Raw genomic sequence first — 17,711 nt, forward strand, 5'->3', positions numbered from 1 at the left:
GGTCAGGGAACAGTGGGGTTAGATCTGAAACACAAGGTCAGGGAACAGTGGGGTTAGATCTGAAACATACAGAAGGTCAGGGAACAGTGGAAACATACACAAGGTCAGGGAACAGTGGGGTTAGATCTGAAACATACACAAGGTCAGGGAACAGTGGAAACATACACAAGGTCAGGGAACAGTGGAGATAGATCTGAAAAAGAAGGTCAGGGAACAGTGGGGTTAGATCTGAAACATACAGAAGGTCAGGGAACAGTGGGGTTAGATCTGAAACAGAAGGTCAGGGAACAGTGGGGTTAAATCTGAAACATACACAAGGTCAGGGAACAGTGGAAACATACACAAGGTCAGGGAACAGTGGAGATAGATCTGAAAAAGAAGGTCAGGGAACAGTGGGGTTAGATCTGAAACATACAGAAGGTCAGGGAACAGTGGGGTTAGATCTGAAACAGAAGGTCAGGGAACAGTGGGGTTAGATCTGAAACACAGTCAGGGAACAGTGGAGTTAGATCTGAAACAGAAGGTCAGGGAACAGTGGGGTTAGATCTGAAACATACTCAAGGTGAGGGAACAGTGGGGTTAGATCTGAAACATACACAAGGTCAGGGAACAGTGGGGTTAGATCTGAAACACACAAGGTCAGGGAACAGTGGGGTTAGATCTGAAACATACACAAGGTCAGGGAACAGTGGGGTTAGATATGAAACATACAGAAGGTCAGGGAACAGTGGGGTTAGATCTGAAACAGAAGGTCAGGTAACAGTGGGGTTAGATCTGAAACATACAGAAGGTCAGGGAACAGTGGGGTTAGATCTAAAACAGAAGGTCAGGGAACAGTGGGGTTAGTTCTGAAACACAAGGTCAGGGAACAGTGGGGTTAGATCTGAAACATACTCAAGGTCAGGGAACAGTGGGGTTAGATCTGAAACATACACAAGGTCAGGGAACAGTGGGGTTAGATCTGAAAGACACAAGGTCAGGGAACAGTGGGGTTAGATCTGAAACATACACAAGGTCAGGGAACAGTGGGGTTAGATCTGAAACATTAGGTCAGGGAACAGTGGGGTTAGATCTGAAACAAAAGGTCAGGGAACAGTGGAGATAGATCTGAAACATACACAAGGTCAGGGAACAGTGGGGTTAGATCTGAAACAGAAGGTCAGGGAACAGTGGGGTTAGATCTGAAACAGAAGGTCAGGGAACAGTGGGGTTAGATCTGAAACATACACAAGGTCAGGGAGTTAGATCTGAAACATACAGAAGGTCAGGGAACAGTGGGGTTAGATCTGAAACACAAGGTCAGGGAACAGTGGGGTTAGATCTGAAACATACACAAGGTCAGGGAACAGTGGGGTTAGATCTGAAACAGAAGGTCAGGGAACAGTGGGGTTAGATCTGAAACATACACAAGGTCAGGGAACAGTGGGGTTAGATCTGAAACACACAAGGTCAGGGAACAGTGGGGTTAGATCTGAAACATACACAAGGTCAGGGAACAGTGGGGTTAGATCTGAAACATTAGGTCAGGGAACAGTGGGGTTAGATCTGAAACAGAAGGTCAGGGAACAGTGGAGATAGATCTGAAACATACACAAGGTCAGGGAACAGTGGGGTTAGATCTGAAACAGAAGGTCAGGGAACAGTGGGGTTAGATCTGAAACAGAAGGTCAGGGAACAGTGGGGTTAGATCTGAAACATACAGAAGGTCAGGGAACAGTGGCGTTAGATCTGAAACACAAGGTCAGGGAACAGTGGAGTTAGATTTGAAACATACACAAGGTCAGGGAGTTAGATCTGAAACATACAGAAGGTCAGGGAACAGTGGGGTTAGATCTGAAACACAAGGTCAGGGAACAGTGGGGTTAGATCTGAAACATACACAAGGTCAGGGAACAGTGGGGTTAGATCTGAAACAGAAGGTCAGGGAACAGTGGGGTTAGATCTGAAACATACACAAGGTCAGGGAACAGTGGAGTTAGATCTGAAACACAAGGTCAGGGAACAGTGGGGTTAGATCTGAAACACAAGGTCAGGGAACAGTGGGGTTAGATCTGAAACATACAGAAGGTCAGGGAACAGTGGGGTTAGATCTGAAACACAAGGTCAGGGAACAGTGGGGTTAGATCTGAAACATACAGAAGGTCAGGGAACAGTGGAAACATACACAAGGTCAGGGAACAGTGGGGTTAGATCTGAAACATACACAAGGTCAGGGAACAGTGGAAACATACACAAGGTCAGGGAACAGTGGAGATAGATCTGAAAAAGAAGGTCAGGGAACAGTGGGGTTAGATCTGAAACATACAGAAGGTCAGGGAACAGTGGGGTTAGATCTGAAACAGAAGGTCAGGGAACAGTGGGGTTAAATCTGAAACATACACAAGGTCAGGGAACAGTGGAAACATACACAAGGTCAGGGAACAGTGGAGATAGATCTGAAAAAGAAGGTCAGGGAACAGTGGGGTTAGATCTGAAACATACAGAAGGTCAGGGAACAGTGGGGTTAGATCTGAAACAGAAGGTCAGGGAACAGTGGGGTTAGATCTGAAACACAGTCAGGGAACAGTGGAGTTAGATCTGAAACAGAAGGTCAGGGAACAGTGGGGTTAGATCTGAAACATACTCAAGGTCAGGGAACAGTGGGGTTAGATCTGAAACATACACAAGGTCAGGGAACAGTGGGGTTAGATCTGAAACACACAAGGTCAGGGAACAGTGGGGTTAGATCTGAAACATACACAAGGTCAGGGAACAGTGGGGTTAGATATGAAACATACAGAAGGTCAGGGAACAGTGGGGTTAGATCTGAAACAGAAGGTCAGGTAACAGTGGGGTTAGATCTGAAACATACAGAAGGTCAGGGAACAGTGGGGTTAGATCTAAAACAGAAGGTCAGGGAACAGTGGGGTTAGATCTGAAACACAAGGTCAGGGAACAGTGGGGTTAGATCTGAAACATACTCAAGGTCAGGGAACAGTGGGGTTAGATCTGAAACATACACAAGGTCAGGGAACAGTGGGGTTAGATCTGAAAGACACAAGGTCAGGGAACAGTGGGGTTAGATCTGAAACATACACAAGGTCAGGGAACAGTGGGGTTAGATCTGAAACATTAGGTCAGGGAACAGTGGGGTTAGATCTGAAACAAAAGGTCAGGGAACAGTGGAGATAGATCTGAAACATACACAAGGTCAGGGAACAGTGGGGTTAGATCTGAAACAGAAGGTCAGGGAACAGTGGGGTTAGATCTGAAACAGAAGGTCAGGGAACAGTGGGGTTAGATCTGAAACATACAGAAGGTCAGGGAACAGTGGCGTTAGATCTGAAACACAAGGTCAGGGAACAGTGGAGTTAGATTTGAAACATACACAAGGTCAGGGAGTTAGATCTGAAACATACAGAAGGTCAGGGAACAGTGGGGTTAGATCTGAAACACAAGGTCAGGGAACAGTGGGGTTAGATCTGAAACATACACAAGGTCAGGGAACAGTGGGGTTAGATCTGAAACAGAAGGTCAGGGAACAGTGGGGTTAGATCTGAAACATACACAAGGTCAGGGAACAGTGGGGTTAGATCTGAAACACACAAGGTCAGGGAACAGTGGGGTTAGATCTGAAACATACACAAGGTCAGGGAACAGTGGGGTTAGATCTGAAACATTAGGTCAGGGAACAGTGGGGTTAGATCTGAAACAGAAGGTCAGGGAACAGTGGAGATAGATCTGAAACATACACAAGGTCAGGGAACAGTGGGGTTAGATCTGAAACAGAAGGTCAGGGAACAGTGGGGTTAGATCTGAAACAGAAGGTCAGGGAACAGTGGGGTTAGATCTGAAACATACAGAAGGTCAGGGAACAGTGGCGTTAGATCTGAAACACAAGGTCAGGGAACAGTGGAGTTAGATTTGAAACATACACAAGGTCAGGGAGTTAGATCTGAAACATACAGAAGGTCAGGGAACAGTGGGGTTAGATCTGAAACACAAGGTCAGGGAACAGTGGGGTTAGATCTGAAACATACACAAGGTCAGGGAACAGTGGGGTTAGATCTGAAACAGAAGGTCAGGGAACAGTGGGGTTAGATCTGAAACATACACAAGGTCAGGGAACAGTGGAGTTAGATCTGAAACACAAGGTCAGGGAACAGTGGGGTTAGATCTGAAACACAAGGTCAGGGAGCAGTGGAGTTAGATCTGAAACATACACAAGGTCAGGGAACAGTGGGGTTAGATCTGAAACATACACAAGGTCAGGGAACAGTGGGGTTAGATCTGAAACATACACAAGGTCAGGGAACAGTGGGGTTAGATCTGAAACATACACAAGGTCAGGGAACAGTGGGGTTAGATCTGAAACAGAAGGTCAGGGAACAGTGGGGTTAGATCTGAAACACACACAAGGTCATGGAACAGTGGGGATAGATCTGAAACAGAAGGTCAAGCAACAGTGGGGTTAGATCTGAAACATACACAAGGTCAGGGAACAGTGGGGTTAGATCTGAAACATACACAAGGTCAGGGAACAGTGGGGTTAGATCTGAAACACAGTCAGGAAACAGTGGAGTTAGATCTGAAACATACAGAAGGTCAGGGAACAGTGGGGTTAGATCTGAAACACAAGGTCAGGGAACAGTGGAGTTAGATCTGAAACACAAGATCAGGGAACAGTGGGGTTAGATCTGAAACACAAGGTCAGGGAACAGTGGGGTTAGATCTGAAACATACAGAAGGTCAAGGAACAGTGGGGTTAGATCTGAAACACACACATGGTCATGGAACAGTGGGGTTAGATCTGAAACAGAAGGTCAAGCAACAGTGAAGTTAGATCTGAAACATGCACAAGGTCAGGGAACAGTGGGGTTAGATCTGAAACATACACAAGGTCAGGGAACAGTGGAGTTAGATCTGAAACACAAGGTCAGGGAACAGTGGGGTTAGATCTGAAACACAAGGTCAGGGAGCAGTGGAGTTAGATCTGAAACATACACAAGGTCAGGGAACAGTGGGGTTAGATCTAAAACAGAAGGTCAGGGAACAGTGGGGTTTGATCTGAAACACAAGGTCAGGGAACAGTGGAGTTAGATCTGAAACATACACAAGGTCAGGGAACAGTGGAGTTAGATCTGAAACACAAGGTCAGGGAACAGTGGAGTTAGATCTGAAACATACACAAGGTCAGGGAGTTAGATCAGAAACATACAGAAGGTCAGGGAACAGTGGGGTTAGATCTGAAACACAAGGTCAGGGAACAGTGGGGTTATATCTGAAACACAAGGTCAGGGAACAGTGGGGTTAGATCTGAAACATACAGAAGGTCAGGGAACAGTGGGGTTAGATCTGAAACATACACAAGGTCAGGGAACAGTGGGGTTAGATCTGAAACATACACAAGGTCAGGGAACAGTGGGATTACATCTGAAACATACATAAGGTCAGGGAACAGTGGAGATAGATCTGAAACAGAAGGTCAGGGAACAGTGGGGTTAGATCTGAAACACAAGGTCAGGGAACAGTGGGGTTAGATCTGAAACACAAGGTCAGGGAACAGTGGGGTTAGATCTGAAACATACAGAAGGTCAGGGAACAGTGGGGTTAGATCTGAAACACAAGGTCAGGGAACAGTGGGGTTAGATCTGAAACATACAGAAGGTCAGGGAACAGTGGAAACATACACAAGGTCAGGGAACAGTGGGGTTAGATCTGAAACATACACAAGGTCAGGGAACAGTGGAAACATACACAAGGTCAGGGAACAGTGGAGATAGATCTGAAAAAGAAGGTCAGGGAACAGTGGGGTTAGATCTGAAACATACAGAAGGTCAGGGAACAGTGGGGTTAGATCTGAAACAGAAGGTCAGGGAACAGTGGGGTTAAATCTGAAACATACACAAGGTCAGGGAACAGTGGAAACATACACAAGGTCAGGGAACAGTGGAGATAGATCTGAAAAAGAAGGTCAGGGAACAGTGGGGTTAGATCTGAAACATACAGAAGGTCAGGGAACAGTGGGGTTAGATCTGAAACAGAAGGTCAGGGAACAGTGGGGTTAGATCTGAAACACAGTCAGGGAACAGTGGAGTTAGATCTGAAACAGAAGGTCAGGGAACAGTGGGGTTAGATCTGAAACATACTCAAGGTCAGGGAACAGTGGGGTTAGATCTGAAACATACACAAGGTCAGGGAACAGTGGGGTTAGATCTGAAACACACAAGGTCAGGGAACAGTGGGGTTAGATCTGAAACATACACAAGGTCAGGGAACAGTGGGGTTAGATATGAAACATACAGAAGGTCAGGGAACAGTGGGGTTAGATCTGAAACAGAAGGTCAGGTAACAGTGGGGTTAGATCTGAAACATACAGAAGGTCAGGGAACAGTGGGGTTAGATCTAAAACAGAAGGTCAGGGAACAGTGGGGTTAGATCTGAAACACAAGGTCAGGGAACAGTGGGGTTAGATCTGAAACATACTCAAGGTCAGGGAACAGTGGGGTTAGATCTGAAACATACACAAGGTCAGGGAACAGTGGGGTTAGATCTGAAAGACACAAGGTCAGGGAACAGTGGGGTTAGATCTGAAACATTAGGTCAGGGAACAGTGGGGTTAGATCTGAAACAAAAGGTCAGGGAACAGTGGAGATAGATCTGAAACATACACAAGGTCAGGGAACAGTGGGGTTAGATCTGAAACAGAAGGTCAGGGAACAGTGGGGTTAGATCTGAAACAGAAGGTCAGGGAACAGTGGGGTTAGATCTGAAACATACAGAAGGTCAGGGAACAGTGGCGTTAGATCTGAAACACAAGGTCAGGGAACAGTGGAGTTAGATTTGAAACATACACAAGGTCAGGGAGTTAGATCTGAAACATACAGAAGGTCAGGGAACAGTGGGGTTAGATCTGAAACACAAGGTCAGGGAACAGTGGGGTTAGATCTGAAACATACACAAGGTCAGGGAACAGTGGGGTTAGATCTGAAACAGAAGGTCAGGGAACAGTGGGGTTAGATCTGAAACATACACAAGGTCAGGGAACAGTGGGGTTAGATCTGAAACACACAAGGTCAGGGAACAGTGGGGTTAGATCTGAAACATACACAAGGTCAGGGAACAGTGGGGTTAGATCTGAAACATTAGGTCAGGGAACAGTGGGGTTAGATCTGAAACAGAAGGTCAGGGAACAGTGGAGATAGATCTGAAACATACACAAGGTCAGGGAACAGTGGGGTTAGATCTGAAACAGAAGGTCAGGGAACAGTGGGGTTAGATCTGAAACAGAAGGTCAGGGAACAGTGGGGTTAGATCTGAAACATACAGAAGGTCAGGGAACAGTGGCGTTAGATCTGAAACACAAGGTCAGGGAACAGTGGAGTTAGATTTGAAACATACACAAGGTCAGGGAGTTAGATCTGAAACATACAGAAGGTCAGGGAACAGTGGGGTTAGATCTGAAACACAAGGTCAGGGAACAGTGGGGTTAGATCTGAAACATACACAAGGTCAGGGAACAGTGGGGTTAGATCTGAAACAGAAGGTCAGGGAACAGTGGGGTTAGATCTGAAACATACACAAGGTCAGGGAACAGTGGAGTTAGATCTGAAACATACACAAGGTCAGGGAACAGTGGGGTTAGATCTGAAACACAAGGTCAGGGAGCAGTGGAGTTAGATCTGAAACATACACAAGGTCAGGGAACAGTGGGGTTAGATCTGAAACATACACAAGGTCAGGGAACAGTGGGGTTAGATCTGAAACATACACAAGGTCAGGGAACAGTGGGGTTAGATCTGAAACATACACAAGGTCAGGGAACAGTGGGGTTAGATCTGAAACATACACAAGGTCAGGGAACAGTGGGGTTAGATCTGAAACAGAAGGTCAGGGAACAGTGGGGTTAGATCTGAAACACACACAAGGTCATGGAACAGTGGGGATAGATCTGAAACAGAAGGTCAAGCAACAGTGGGGTTAGATCTGAAACATACACAAGGTCAGGGAACAGTGGGGTTAGATCTGAAACATACACAAGGTCAGGGAACAGTGGGGTTAGATCTGAAACACAGTCAGGAAACAGTGGAGTTAGATCTGAAACATACAGAAGGTCAGGGAACAGTGGGGTTAGATCTGAAACACAAGGTCAGGGAACAGTGGAGTTAGATCTGAAACACAAGATCAGGGAACAGTGGGGTTAGATCTGAAACACAAGGTCAGGGAACAGTGGGGTTAGATCTGAAACATACAGAAGGTCAAGGAACAGTGGGGTTAGATCTGAAACACACACATGGTCATGGAACAGTGGGGTTAGATCTGAAACAGAAGGTCAAGCAACAGTGGAGTTAGATCTGAAACATGCACAAGGTCAGGGAACAGTGGGGTTAGATCTGAAACATACACAAGGTCAGGGAACAGTGGAGTTAGATCTGAAACACAAGGTCAGGGAACAGTGGGGTTAGATCTGAAACACAAGGTCAGGGAGCAGTGGAGTTAGATCTGAAACATACACAAGGTCAGGGAACAGTGGGGTTAGATCTGAAACATACACAAGGTCAGGGAACAGTGGGGTTAGATCTGAAACATACACAAGGTCAGGGAACAGTGGGGTTAGATCTGAAACATACAGAAGGTCAGGGAACAGTGGGGTTAGATCTGAAACAGAAGGTCAAGGAACAGTGGGGTTAGATCTGAAACACACACAATGTCATGGAACAGTGGGGATAGATCTGAAACAGAAGGTCAAGCAACAGTGGGGTTAGATCTGAAACATACACAAGGTCAGGGAACAGTGGGGTTAGATCTGAAACATACACAAGGTCAGGGAACAGTGGGGTTAGATCTGAAACACAGTCAGGAAACAGTGGAGTTAGATCTGAAACATACAGAAGGTCAGGGAACAGTGGGGTTAGATCTGAAACACAAGGTCAGGGAACAGTGGAGTTAGATCTGAAACACAAGATCAGGGAACAGTGGGGTTAGATCTGAAACACAAGGTCAGGGAACAGTGGGGTTAGATCTGAAACATACAGAAGGTCAAGGAACAGTGGGGTTAGATCTGAAACACACACATGGTCATGGAACAGTGGGGTTAGATCTGAAACAGAAGGTCAAGCAACAGTGGGGTTAGATCTGAAACATACACAAGGTCAGGGAACAGTGGGGTTAGATCTGAAACATACACAAGGTCAGGGAACAGTGGAGTTAGATCTGAAACACAAGGTCAGGGAACAGTGGGGTTAGATCTGAAACACAAGGTCAGGGAGCAGTGGAGTTAGATCTGAAACATACACAAGGTCAGGGAACAGTGGGGTTAGATCTGAAACATACACAAGGTCAGGGAACAGTGGGGTTAGATCTGAAACATACACAAGGTCAGGGAACAGTGGGGTTAGATCTGAAACATACACAAGGTCAGGGAACAGTGGGGTTAGATCTGAAACATACACAAGGTCAGGGAGTTAGATCTGAAACATACAGAAGGTCAGGGAACAGTGGGGTTAGATCTGAAACACAAGGTCAGGGAACAGTGGGGTTAGATCTGAAACATACAGAAGGTCAGGGAACAGTGGGGTTAGATCTGAAACAGAAGGTATGGGAAGAGTGGGGTTAGATCTGAAACAGAAGGTCAGGGAACAGTGGGGTTAGATCTGAAACATACACAAGGTCAGTGAACAGTGGGGTTAGATCTGAAACATACACAAGGTCAGGGAACAGTGGAGATAGATCTGAAACACAAGGTCAGGGAACAGCGGAGAAGATCTGAAACACAAGGTCAGGGAACAGCGGAGTTAGATCTGAAACAGAAGGTCAGGGAACAGTGGGGTTAGATCTGAAACATACTCAAAGTCAGGGAACAGTGGGGTTAGATCTGAAACATACACAAGGTCAGGGAACAGTGGGGTTAGATCTGAAACACACAAGGTCAGGGAACAGTGGGGTTAGATCTGAAACATACACAAGGTCAGGGAACAGTGGGGTTAGATCTGAAACATACACAAGGTCAGGGAACAGTGGGGTTAGATCTGAAACAGAAGGTCAGGGAACAGTGGGGTTAGATCTTAAACATACAGAAGGTCAGGGAACAGTGGGGTTAGATCTGAAACAGAAGGTCCGGGAACAGTGGGGTTAGATCTGAAACACAAGGTCAGGGAACAGTGGAGTTAGATTTGAAACATACACAAGGTCAGGGAGTTAGATCTGAAACATACAGAAGGTCAGGGAACAGTGGGGTTAGATCTGAAACACAAGGTCAGGGAACAGTGGGGTTAGATCTGAAACATACAGAAGGTCAGGGAACAGTGGGGTTAGATCTGAAACAGAAGGTCAGGGAACAGTGGGGTTAGATCTGAAACAGAAGGTCAGGGAACAGTGGGGTTAGATCTGAAACATACACAAGGTCAGTGAACAGTGGGGTTAGATCTGAAACATACACAAGGTCAGGGAACAGTGGAGATAGATCTGAAACACAAGGTCAGGGAACAGCGGAGTTAGATCTGAAACAGAAGGTCAGGGAACAGTGGGGTTAGATCTGAAACATACTCAAGGTCAGGGAACAGTGGGGTTAGATCTGAAACATACACAAGGTCAGGGAACAGTGGGGTTAGATCTGAAACACACAAGGTCAGGGAACAGTGGGGTTAGATCTGAAACATACACAAGGTCAGGTAACAGTGGGGTTTGATCTGAAACAGAAGGTCAGGGAACAGTGGGGTTAGATATGAAACATACAGAAGATCAGGGAACAGTGGGGTTAGATCTGAAACAGAAGGTCAGGGAACAGTGGGGTTACATCTGAAACATACAGAAGGTCAGGGAACAGTGGCGTTAGATCTGAAACATACACAAGTTCAGGGAACAGTGGAGTTAGATCTGAAACAAACAGAAGGTCAGGGAACAGTGGGGTTAGATCTGAAACATACACAAGGTCAGGGAACAGTGGAGTTAGATCTGAAACATACACAAGGTCAGGGAACAGTGGAGATAGATCTGAAACACAAGGTCAGGGAACAGCGGAGTTAGATCTGAAACAGAAGGTCAGGGAACAGTGGGGTTAGATATGAAACACACAAGGTCAGGGAACAGTGGGGTTAGATCTGAAACAGAAGGTCAGGGAACAGTGGGGTTAGATCTGAAACAGAAGGTCAGGGAACAGTGGGGTTAGATATAAAACAGAAGGTCAGGGAACAGTGGGGTTAGATATGAAACATACAGAAGGTCAGGGAACAGTGGGGTTAGATCCGAAACAGAAGGTCAGGGAACAGTGGGGTTAGATCTGAAACATACAGAAGGTCAGGGAACAGTGGCGTTAGATCTGAAACACAAGGTCAGGGAACAGTGGAGTTAGATCTGAAACATACACAAGGTCAGGGAACAGTGGGGTTAGATCTAAAACAGAAGGTCAGGGAACAGTGGGGTTTGATCTGAAACACAAGGTCAGGGAACAGTGGAGTTAGATCTGAAACATACACAAGGTCAGGGAACAGTGGAGTTAGATCTGAAACACAAGGTCAGGGAACAGTGGGGTTAGATCTAAAACAGAAGGTCAGGGAACAGTGGGGTTTGATCTGAAACACAAGGTCAGGGAACAGTGGAGTTAGATCTGAAACATACACAAGGTCAGGGAACAGTGGAGTTAGATCTGAAACACAAGGTCAGGGAACAGTGGAGTTAGATCTGAAACATACACAAGGTCAGGGAGTTAGATCAGAAACATACAGAAGGTCAGGGAACAGTGGGGTTAGATCTGAAACACAAGGTCAGGGAACAGTGGGGTTATATCTGAAACACAAGGTCAGGGAACAGTGGGGTTAGATCTGAAACATACAGAAGGTCAGGGAACAGTGGGGTTAGATCTGAAACATACACAAGGTCAGGGAACAGTGGGGTTAGATCTGAAACATACACAAGGTCAGGGAACAGTGGGATTAGATCTGAAACATACATAAGGTCAGGGAACAGTGGAGATAGATCTGAAACAGAAGGTCAGGGAACAGTGGGGTTAGATCTGAAACACAAGGTCAGGGAACAGTGGGGTTAGATCTGAAACACAAGGTCAGGGAACAGTGGGGTTAGATCTGAAACATACAGAAGGTCAGGGAACAGTGGGGTTAGATCTGAAACACAAGGTCAGGGAACAGTGGGGTTAGATCTGAAACATACAGAAGGTCAGGGAACAGTGGAAACATACACAAGGTCAGGGAACAGTGGGGTTAGATCTGAAACATACACAAGGTCAGGGAACAGTGGAAACATACACAAGGTCAGGGAACAGTGGAGATAGATCTGAAAAAGAAGGTCAGGGAACAGTGGGGTTAGATCTGAAACATACAGAAGGTCAGGGAACAGTGGGGTTAGATCTGAAACAGAAGGTCAGGGAACAGTGGGGTTAAATCTGAAACATACACAAGGTCAGGGAACAGTGGAAACATACACAAGGTCAGGGAACAGTGGAGATAGATCTGAAAAAGAAGGTCAGGGAACAGTGGGGTTAGATCTGAAACATACAGAAGGTCAGGGAACAGTGGGGTTAGATCTGAAACAGAAGGTCAGGGAACAGTGGGGTTAGATCTGAAACACAGTCAGGGAACAGTGGAGATAGATCTGAAACACAAGGTCAGGGAACAGCGGAGATAGATCTGAAACACAAGGTCAGGGAACAGCGGAGTTAGATCTGAAACAGAAGGTCAGGGAACAGTGGGGTTAGATCTGAAACATACTCAAGGTCAGGGAACAGTGGGGTTAGATCTGAAACACACAAGGTCAGGGAACAGTGGGGTTAGATCTGAAACATACACAAGGTCAGGGAACAGTGGGGTTAGATATGAAACATACAGAAGGTCAGGGAACAGTGGGGTTAGATCTGAAACAGAAGGTCAGGTAACAGTGGGGTTAGATCTGAAACATACAGAAGGTCAGGGAACAGTGGGGTTAGATCTAAAACAGAAGGTCAGGGAACAGTGGGGTTAGATCTGAAACACAAGGTCAGGGAACAGTGGGGTTAGATCTGAAACATACTCAAGGTCAGGGAACAGTGGGGTTAGATCTGAAACATACACAAGGTCAGGGAACAGTGGGGTTAGATCTGAAAGACACAAGGTCAGGGAACAGTGGGGTTAGATCTGAAACATACACAAGGTCAGGGAACAGTGGGGTTAGATCTGAAACATTAGGTCAGGGAACAGTGGGGTTAGATCTGAAACAAAAGGTCAGGGAACAGTGGAGATAGATCTGAAACATACACAAGGTCAGGGAACAGTGGGGTTAGATCTGAAACAGAAGGTCAGGGAACAGTGGGGTTAGATCTGAAACAGAAGGTCAGGGAACAGTGGGGTTAGATCTGAAACATACAGAAGGTCAGGGAACAGTGGCGTTAGATCTGAAACACAAGGTCAGGGAACAGTGGAGTTAGATTTGAAACATACACAAGGTCAGGGAACAGTGGGGTTAGATCTGAAACACACAAGGTCAGGGAACAGTGGGGTTAGATCTGAAACATACACAAGGTCAGGGAACAGTGGGGTTAGATCTGAAACAGAAGGTCAGGGAACAGTGGGGTTAGATCTGAAACAGAAGGTCAGGGAACAGTGGGGTTAGATCTGAAACATACAGAAGGTCAGGGAACAGTGGCGTTAGATCTGAAACACAAGGTCAGGGAACAGTGGCGTTAGATCTGAAACACAAGGTCAGGGAACAGTGGAGTTAGATTTGAAACATACACAAGGTCAGGGAGTTAGATCTGAAACATACAGAAGGTCAGGGAACAGTGGGGTTAGATCTGAAACACAAGGTCAGGGAACAGTGGGGTTAGATCTGAAACATACACAAGGTCAGGGAACAGTGGGGTTAGATCTGAAACAGAAGGTCAGGGAACAGTGGGGTTAGATCTGAAACACAAGGTCAGGGAACAGTGGAGTTAGATCTGAAACACAAGGTCAGGGAACAGTGGGGTTAAATCTGAAACATACACAAGGTCAGGGAACAGTGGGGTTAAATCTGAAACATACACAAGGTCAGGGAACAGTGGGGTTAGATCTGAAACATACACAAGGTCAGGGAACAGTGGAGATAGATCTGAAACAGGTCAGGGAACAGTGGGGTTAGATCTGAAACATACAGAAGGTCAGGGAACAGTGGGGTTAGATCTGAAACACAAGGTCAGGGAACAGTGGGGTTAGATCTGAAACAGAAGGTCAGGGAACAGTGGGGTTAGATCTGAAACACAAGGTCAGGGAACAGTGGAGTTAGATCTGAAACACAAGGTCAGGGAACAGTGGGGTTAAATCTGAAACATACACAAGGTCAGGGAACAGTGGGGTTAAATCTGAAACATACACAAGGTCAGGGAACAGTGGGGTTAGATCTGAAACAGGTCAGGGAACAGTGGGGTTAGATCTGAAACATACAGAAGGTCAGGGAACAGTGGGGTTAGATCTGAAACAGAAGGTCAGGGAACAGTGGGGTTAGATCTGAAACACAAGGTCAGGGAACAGTGGAGTTAGATCTGAAACACAAGATCAGGGAACAGTGGGGTTAGATCTGAAACACAAGGTCAGGGAACAGTGGGGTTAGATCTGAAACATACAGAAGGTCAAGGAACAGTGGGGTTAGATCTGAAACACACACATGGTCATGGAACAGTGGGGTTAGATCTGAAACAGAAGGTCAAGCAACAGTGGGGTTAGATCTGAAACATACACAAGGTCAGGGAACAGTGGGGTTAGATCTGAAACATACACAACGTCAGGGAACAGTGGGGTTAGATCTGAAACACAAGGTCAGGGAGCAGTGGAGTTAGATCTGAAACATACACAAGGTCAGGGAACAATGGGGTTAGATCTGAAACATACACAAGGTCAGGGAACAGTGGGGTTAGATCTGAAACATACACAAGGTCAGGGAACAGTGGGGTTAGATCTGAAACATACACAAGGTCAGGGAACAGTGGGGTTAGATCTGAAACACAAGGTCAGGGAACAGTGGGGTTAGATCTGAAACATACACAAGGTCAGGGAACAGTGGGGTTAGATCTGAAACAGAAGGTCAGGGAACAGTGGGGTTAGATCTGAAACACAAGGTCAGGGAACAGTGGAGTTAGATCTGAAACACAAGGTCAGGGAACAGTGGGGTTAAATCTGAAACATACACAAGGTCAGGGAACAGTGGGGTTAAATCTGAAACATACACAAGGTCAGGGAACAGTGGGGTTAGATCTGAAACATACACAAGGTCAGGGAACAGTGGAGATAGATCTGAAACAGGTCAGGGAACAGTGGGGTTAGATCTGAAACATACAGAAGGTCAGGGAACAGTGGGGTTAGATCTGAAACACAAGGTCAGGGAACAGTGGGGTTAGATCTGAAACAGAAGGTCAGGGAACAGTGGGGTTAGATCTGAAACACAAGGTCAGGGAACAGTGGAGTTAGATCTGAAACACAAGGTCAGGGAACAGTGGGGTTAAATCTGAAACATACACAAGGTCAGGGAACAGTGGGGTTAAATCTGAAACATACACAAGGTCAGGGAACAGTGGGGTTAGATCTGAAACAGGTCAGGGAACAGTGGGGTTAGATCTGAAACATACAGAAGGTCAGGGAACAGTGGGGTTAGATCTGAAACAGAAGGTCAGGGAACAGTGGGGTTAGATCTGAAACACAAGGTCAGGGAACAGTGGAGTTAGATCTGAAACACAAGATCAGGGAACAGTGGGGTTAGATCTGAAACACAAGGTCAGGGAACAGTGGGGTTAGATCTGAAACATACAGAAGGTCAAGGAACAGTGGGGTTAGATCTGAAACACACACATGGTCATGGAACAGTGGGGTTAGATCTGAAACAGAAGGTCAAGCAACAGTGGGGTTAGATCTGAAACATACACAAGGTCAGGGAACAGTGGGGTTAGATCTGAAACATACACAAGGTCAGGGAACAGTGGAGTTAGATCTGAAACACAAGGTGAGGGAACAGTGGGGTTAGATCTGAAACACAAGGTCAGGGAGCAGTGGAGTTAGATCTGAAACATACACAAGGTCAGGGAACAGTGGGGTTAGATCTGAAACATACACAAGGTCAGGGAACAGTGGGGTTAGATCTGAAACATACACAAGGTCAGGGAACAGTGGGGTTAGATCTGAAACATACACAAGGTCAGGGAACAGTGGGGTTAGATCTGAAACAGAAGGTCAGGGAACAGTGGGGTTAGATCTTAAACATACAGAAGGTCAGGGAACAGTGGGGTTAGATCTGAAACAGAAGGTCCGGGAACAGTGGGGTTAGATCTGAAACACAAGGTCAGGGAACAGTGGAGTTAGATTTGAAACATACACAAGGTCAGGGAGTTAGATCTGAAACATACAGAAGGTCAGGGAACAGTGGGGTTAGATCTGAAACACAAGGTCAGGGAACAGTGGGGTTAGATCTGAAACATACAGAAGGTCAGGGAACAGTGGGGTTAGATCTGAAACAGAAGGTCAGGGAACAGTGGGGTTAGATCTGAAACAGAAGGTCAGGGAACAGTGGGGTTAGATCTGAAACATACACAAGGTCAGTGAACAGTGGGGTTAGATCTGAAACATACACAAGGTCAGGGAACAGTGGAGATAGATCTGAAACACAAGGTCAGGAAACAGCGGAGTTAGATCTGAAACAGAAGGTCAGGGAACAGTGGGGTTAGATCTGAAACATACTCAAGGTCGGGGAACAGTGGGGTTAGATCTGAAACATACACAAGGTCAGGGAACAGTGGGGTTAGATCTGAAACACACAAGGTCAGGGAACAGTGGGGTTAGATCTGAAACATACACAAGGTCAGGTAACAGTGGGGTTAGATCTGAAACAGAAGGTCAGGGAACAGTGGGGTTAGATATGAAACATACAGAAGGTCAGGGAACAGTGGGGTTAGATCTGAAACAGAAGGTCAGGGAACAGTGGGGTTACATCTGAAACATACAGAAGGTCAGGGAACAGTGGCGTTAGATCTGAAACACAAGGTCAGGGAACAGTGGAGTTAGATCTGAAACATACACAAGGTCAGGGAACAGTGGGGTTAGATCTAAAACAGAAGGTCAGGGAACAGTGGGGTTAGATCTGAAACATACACAAGTTCAGGGAACAGTGGAGTTAGATCTGAAACATACAGAAGGTCAGGGAACAGTGGGGTTAGATCTGAAACATACACAAGGTCAGGGAACAGTGGAGTTAGATCTGAAACATACACAAGGTCAGGGAACAGTGGAGATAGATCTGAAACAGAAGGTCAGGGAACAGTGGGGTTAGATCTGAAACATACTCAAGGTCAGGGAACAGTGGGGTTAGATCTGAAACATACACAAGGTCAGGGAACAGTGGGGTTAGATCTGAAACATTAGGTCAGGGAACAGTGGGGTTAGATCTGAAACAGAAGGTCAGGGAACAGTGGAGATAGATCTGAAACAGAAGGTCAGGGAACAGTGGGGTTAGATCTGAAACACAGTCAGGGAGCAGTGGAGTTAGATCTGAAACATACACAAGGTCAGGGAACAGTGGAGTTAGATCTGAAACACAAGATCAGGGAACAGTGGGGTTAGATCTGAAACACAAGGTCAGGGAACAGTGGGGTTAGATCTGAAACATACAGAAGGTCAGGGAACAGTGGGGTTAGATTTGAAACACACACAAGGTCATGGAACAGTGGGGATATATCTGAAACAGAAGGTCAAGCAACAGTGGGGTTAGATCTGAAACATACACAA

At 46.2% G+C, this 17,711-nt stretch overlaps 1 protein-coding gene across 4 annotated transcripts in view; it reads right to left on the reverse strand.

Annotated features, from left to right (window-relative positions):
• The window catches only part of exoc6 (exocyst complex component 6), a 388,637-nt gene that overhangs the window by 312,723 nt on the left and 58,203 nt on the right, over positions 1–17,711 (reverse strand). The window lies entirely within an intron of this gene.

Source organism: Salmo salar, chromosome 18 (genome assembly GCF_965601325.2).
Source record: "Salmo salar chromosome 18, fSalSal1, whole genome shotgun sequence".
NCBI lineage: Eukaryota > Metazoa > Chordata > Actinopteri > Salmoniformes > Salmonidae > Salmo > Salmo salar.